This window comes from Meriones unguiculatus, chromosome 6, assembly GCF_030254825.1.
Source record: "Meriones unguiculatus strain TT.TT164.6M chromosome 6, Bangor_MerUng_6.1, whole genome shotgun sequence".
NCBI classification, from domain to species: Eukaryota; Metazoa; Chordata; class Mammalia; order Rodentia; family Muridae; genus Meriones; species Meriones unguiculatus.
Window position 1 is genome coordinate 95,499,298 of NC_083354.1, and position 6,302 is coordinate 95,505,599.

Consider the following 6,302-nt stretch of genomic DNA (forward strand, 5'->3'; position numbering starts at 1 on the left):
CATCTCTCCCTTGTCCACACCACAGCACTGAAGACGGGAGATAGCGCCAGCTCTCCCATGCTCATATCCTCCAGTGTGGCTTAGAGCCCAGTTGAGAAACAGGGCCAGTTCTGCACAGCCCTCAGACATCAGCATATACCCAGGTGGCAAATCAGTCCAGGGACATCTACTTGGCCTTTGGTGGTAATACAAACCTGCTTTTGCAGGGCCCCCAGTGGCAGCATAGCCCAGGACCCCACCATGATCCCAGGTGGCATCACTAGCTACTCACATCAGGCTGCTCCTCACTCACTCCAGTCCCTCATTCTGCTTCTCTTCATTGATTATACAGATTATAGGTTCTACAGATTATAGGTGTTGGCAACATCTTGACCTCTGTTGGGCCAAACAGCTGGATGCTACAGCTTGACCAATTTGACACAAAAAAATGAACCATCACAGAGATAAACTTTAAACTTAAATACTGAAAGATATCTCATTACTTAAAGCAACAAAAAGTTAAGTACCTAAAGATGAATTTAAAGAAAGTTAAGGTTCATACAAAAGATGTTTTTATAGAGTGTCTTCTGAATATGAAGACTTAACCTACTGAAAATCTGTCATCCAGTGGTGGATGACAGTTCTACGTGATCATGGAACATAGCCCAGTGTATTTTAACTAGACAAGCTGATTATAAAACTACCAAAAATAAAAAATAAAAAAGATGTTAGGTTAACCAGTACTCTCATGAGATTAAAAAAAAGGACCTAATAAGGTGACTTTGAATGTATATCAAAGAAGCAGAGTCACTGAAAGTGATACAAAGGATTTACTATAGGTATTTGCTATTATAACACTTTTTTATGGAGAAGCTGGTGTGGTAGGGTCAGGGAGGAATTAGTGCAGGCTCATAGAAAAGCCACTAAACCAGGAGCAGGAAGAGAAGCTGGCAAAGAGGTTTACGAAAGGCTTATGCCTCAATGTCTGGTAGTGAGTGTGAAGCCACTGTAAGTGAGCTGCAAAGAAGTAAGAGGCTTAGACAACTTGTGACCTATGAGAAAAAAAAACAAAACTGGAACCCATGTGTTTTCCTTGCTGTGTCTTCCACCAGTGACCCAGAAGCTAGCCCTGAATTCAGAGTAGCTAGAGATACTGCAGGCCTGGCTACTACTACTTAACATGAGGCAAGTTGACAGAATCAGAGACACCTGGGAAAGTTGCAACAGTTCATAGGATGTTGTATAGACCAACATTCCAAGTGTACTGACTTCTTACCCACTTTCAAATCTTTCGCGTTTCTGCTGTGGGTAGCTGAGAGCAGAACCATAAGATGGAGGGTGAGGGTGGGGAGGCAACTTCTGGGAAATTGATTGGCAGTACATACATAGGACTGGAGTAACAACCCTGACATTCATGCTCACTCATGTAATGTTTCAGTAGAATCAGACTTCTTCCTGTAATATGAAACTTTCCCTCACACAACCCAATCCTGATCATTCCCTCTCCAAAAGAGATTACAGTGTCTTCTTTGAGCTACATTCATTCCTCCACTTGGTAAGTCATAGTACCTCCCTAATATTCTGAAACTTAAATGCTAACATATAAGGCTACATAGCATTAAGTAGTATTAGAAGATTGAGATGGAGACAAATAGAAAATAATTGGTTAAGGTGTGCAGATCTATGTCAAAGCACTTGTAACCATTGTCCTTGAATCTGCATCAGGTAACATTCTTATAACTACTATGACAACTATTCATGACTACCATCTCTCTCTACTATGACCAAGGGAGTACCCTTTGCCTTCAGGAAATATTGGTGTGCTGCATTTTTTAACTCTTTTAGTTACATTTCTTGTCTGTTTCTCCCTATTCCAACCCAATCCTTTCCAACACCCTAACACCAGGTAGGAGAGAGAAAGGGTTAGTTGGGGAGGGGACACAGTTCTTTCTTAGCTGCTTCCTGCTGATCAGGGTCATTGGGTTCCTTGGAGCCAGTCTGTTCCTCGTTTCAGTAGATCTCCATCTTCTTGTTTCACAACAGCAACTAGGAGCAGCAAGGGAAAAGCAGGAGCAGCCTTGCTCTTTCTCTGAGCCTCCACACTCTGGGCTCTGGCACTTACTTTCTTCCGAGTCCTCAGCTTTGTCTCAAACTATCTGCAGATAGTCCTCAACTATCTGCAGCTGGCAAAGAGCTCCTCCTACATGAGGCAAATAGGCTGCTGCTGTGGACCATCTGAATCAGTCCCACATCCTACACCTGGGACCAAAACAAAAGCATGTTTATATCCACAACAAAAAAATGTCTTAGCTGGTACTGATTCCTTGCCTTGTGGACTGACCAAACCTTCTTTCCTGAGCAGTCTACTCACAGGGATTGTTATACTTTCCCCACAAAGTCTATGAACAGTAAGTATGAAGAACAGTCCCAACATCTCCTGCATTCCTTCTTCAGCTGTGTAGCTTAGTGTACTCTAGATAGTGTAAGCATCCCTACCTGGGTTTGATAGTTAACTAGGAGTGGCGGTCTCAGGTTCCAGTATAGCTGAATGTTCCAGTTGGAACATTCTTTTCTAGAACATTCAGAGGGAGCAGTAACTCAATTTTAGATTTATAGTTTTCCTACCAAGGAAGAAATAAAACTCCTGCTGTTTTGAGCGCCCAGTTTCTAGCTATTTGTTATAGCAGCCCTGGGAAACATAAGTAATGACAATCAGTTCTGATTTTGAGTCAGAGCAGGTTTTATGACTGTTCTTCAAGGTCCATTTCTCTGTGTCAGGTTGTGAAAGTGTTCCCTGCTCATGACAGAGCTGCTTGCTGAACACAAACTCACAGCAGCTGAGCTGCCTGTCCAAGACCAGCACAAGAGCAAGCCAGTCAGCATTCCAGCACAGGTGGGAGAGGGGCTCACGAGGACCCGCCCCTAGCTGAGAGGTATATTGGTAGTTAATGGCTGCTTGGGGAAGGAGAGTCAGTTTTCTTAAGAGGTGTGGCCTCTCCTCTTAAAGGCTACCAGTGCTCTACTGCCTGGCCTTACATTCATGTACATTTGGTCAGAACTAATTGGACTCAGAAAAAAGAACAAGAGGAGCAGGGATAGAAAGTTGAGTGGAAGACTTGGGGGATCCAGGAGAAATTAGAGAGGGGACAGTGCGTAGTGTAAAAGGGCCAAAGGAAAACACCCTGACCCCAAGACCAGGGCAGAATTCCACCAATCCCTGAGCTTGCCACAGAAGTCCACCAATCGCTGAGCACGAAAAACCACCAATCTTCGATCTTTCCCATCCCTCACACCCTATGTAAACATGGTCCTTCTGTTCAGCTCCCTGCTGCCTCTCTTGGGAGCAGAGGCAGCCATACTCCTGGCTCTTGTGTGAGGTTTGTTGTACAGTGTGACCGTGGTATTCCTTAGCTCCTGATTGCCAAGATAATTCTCTGAACACAGTTGTAACATCTTCATCAGAGCGGACCTTTTGCTGGGAAACCTCTGACTGCCAGAGTAATGTGGTAACTGCTTTCACAGAAGAGGAACCTCCCGCACCTGAGAGCTGGTACACTTCGGGTGGGGAAACCTTCCCCTGTGACCATAGCATTTGGTAGGGAAGCCTTTCCCATCAGAGCTGCAACACTGGCACGCTGAGGGTTTGATATGATCAAATTACATTGCAGACATACATGAAATTCTCAAAGATTAGGCGAAAAAAATCTTTAAAAAAATATATGAAGATTTTAAAATTGGGGGAAAGTACAAACTAACCAAGTTGACTATTGTTCAGGGAACCACAGAAAACACGTCTGTTTAAATTTGGGAGACCTGACAAAATGGGATCACATTTTATCACATAGAATAAATATTGAAATGACTGCTTGTGTAAGGTTTACATTGTTTTTAAAACCATGCTTCTCTTTTGCTATCTCTGGAAAATAGTCATGAAAAACAGGAGGCCCTTTCCTTCACTGCCCATGAATGGCCATGTAAATGTTCAACAAAATGCATCTTAGAACAGCAAAATCTTTTATAGTGCACTTAAAAATCAATTACTAAGCAGTTTTTTAAACAAATATTTTGTTTTCAAGTTATATTTGTGTATGCCTGTATTTGTATACATGAGTACAAGTGCCTGATGGCATGGGCACTGGAAAGCAAGTCCTCTCTGATTACTAAGCAATTCTTATCGTTAATATCACTGACTTTAATATGTAAAATGTTACTATTTATATATACTATTTATATAAAATAGTATCACTTGGGTCTAATGAGATGACATGATACTTCCTGGCAGGACTAATGACCTGATTTTAATTCTTAGGACCACAAGTTGTCCTCTGACTGCTACATGTGTAATGTGAAATTTGCTCTAGAGCAGGTGTGAGAGTACACAAACACACACACACACACATGCACAGAGAGAGAGAGGACTAGATCAGCTGTTAAAAGTTCTTGCTGCTCTTCCAGAGCACCTGAACTTATTTCCCAACACCCACATTGGGTAGCTCACAACCATTTGGAATGATTGCTGTCAGAAAGCTGACACTTTTTTTCTGGCCTCTATGCATACCAGAATACATGTAGACACACACACACACAAATAAATATTAATACATAAATAGTAACATTTAGAGAAATCATTTGTTAAATTCCTTAGACTCTTGATTTCAGTACCTTCTCTTACTATCAAATATCTGCTTTAAATATTTCAAATCATAAAATAATACAAATACTTTTCTGAAAAATTCTTATTTTTTATTTTTATGTATTGAAGTTTTTGCCACATGTATGTCTGTGCACCACTTATGGTGGAAGACAGCAGAAGCCAGAAGGGGGTTTCAGATCCCCTGGAACTAGAGCTACAAATAAGATATGAGCCGCTATGTGTGTCCTAGGAATCAATCCTGGATTCAAAAGATAAGCCAACGCTCTTAACTTCTAAAATACCTCTCCAGCCCCATAAATAATGTCAATTCTTAAGGTAGTTGTTGTGAGTGCAACTATATCTGCTCCTCTGTTCACATGCTGACAGTTCATTAAAATGTGACATTATTTAAAATAGGATTTTTGCCCATGAGGTTAATTAAACTAAGATCAAGTCAGAGCAGATCAGATATATACTTACCAATATAAGTAACACCATGCATTACTATGTATCACCAGAATATAGAAGGCATAAAGGAAGGGACTTTCTCTCAGAGCTGCCACAAGCAAACAGCTATGTCCGCAGGCTGATGTTGGACTTCATGTCACCCAAACTATGAAAGAATAAATTTCTTTTGGATTAGGTGCTAGGTTTTGGTCCGTTGTTCCAGAAGTGATATATGTATATAAAACAATGACTATATATATATATATGTATATACACTAGCACAGAAAACTGGCATATGAGAAGTGAGATTGTGGTTGTGACTAACAGGCCATGTCTTTCTCAGGGCTTTGGAACAGGTTGGCAGGCTGAATTGGAATAAGTCCAGAGGTGCAAACTAGGGATACCTAGGCTGATGTAAGTAGAGTCTAATGACATTATGTTGGGAGCTAGAAGACAGGATGCAGCAGTAACATCCAGGCTTGTGAAGTTTCAGATGGAAAGAAGGACCCCATTGTGAAACGGACTAAAAGTCATCCATGTTACATTCTATAAAAGCATTTCTCTACATTTTGTTCATATTCTGATGTTATGGGTGAGGCTGGATTCAAATGTAGTTGAGTAATAAGGTTGGTGGATAAAATTTCAAAACAACATTGATATCAAGCTGTGACATTATTAAAATTGATTGCTTTTAGCCAGGTTTATGACAAAAATCAGGAGGCAACAAACAAACAAATAAATAAAAAGATTTGAAGTCTGGCCTGAAAAAGAATAAAACTGCAAAAATGAGCATATCACTGAGAGTAACAGCATCACAAGTACTTTGCATTAGGATAGTAGCAACGTTCATCTCAAGAACTAGCCAAGCCATTGTGGGTCTAAGGTTTAAAACTGAACACTCATTTGAAGTGTGTTCCCTTGGGAACATTATACATGGCCCTTTAGGGAAGTATTTTATGAGGTTCAGCCACCCGTTCACACAGATGCTCCTGCAGCATGGCTTAAAGGCCTGGGCACTGCTTGAGCTTGGGCAGGCCTTCCATGTCATCAGTGAGGCTTCCATCTAGTGTTCAGGAGGAGGCATGGAGGGTCAGGCAGTACATGGCAGAGTAAGGACCCTGCAGGCAGATTTTGAAAGGACTACAAAAGCTGTGAGAGTTATCATGAGCTGTAATGGGATGTTGGAGGAGTGAGGAACGTGGGCTGTCCAGTGAGGAAATCTGCAGACAATGAGCAGAACCTG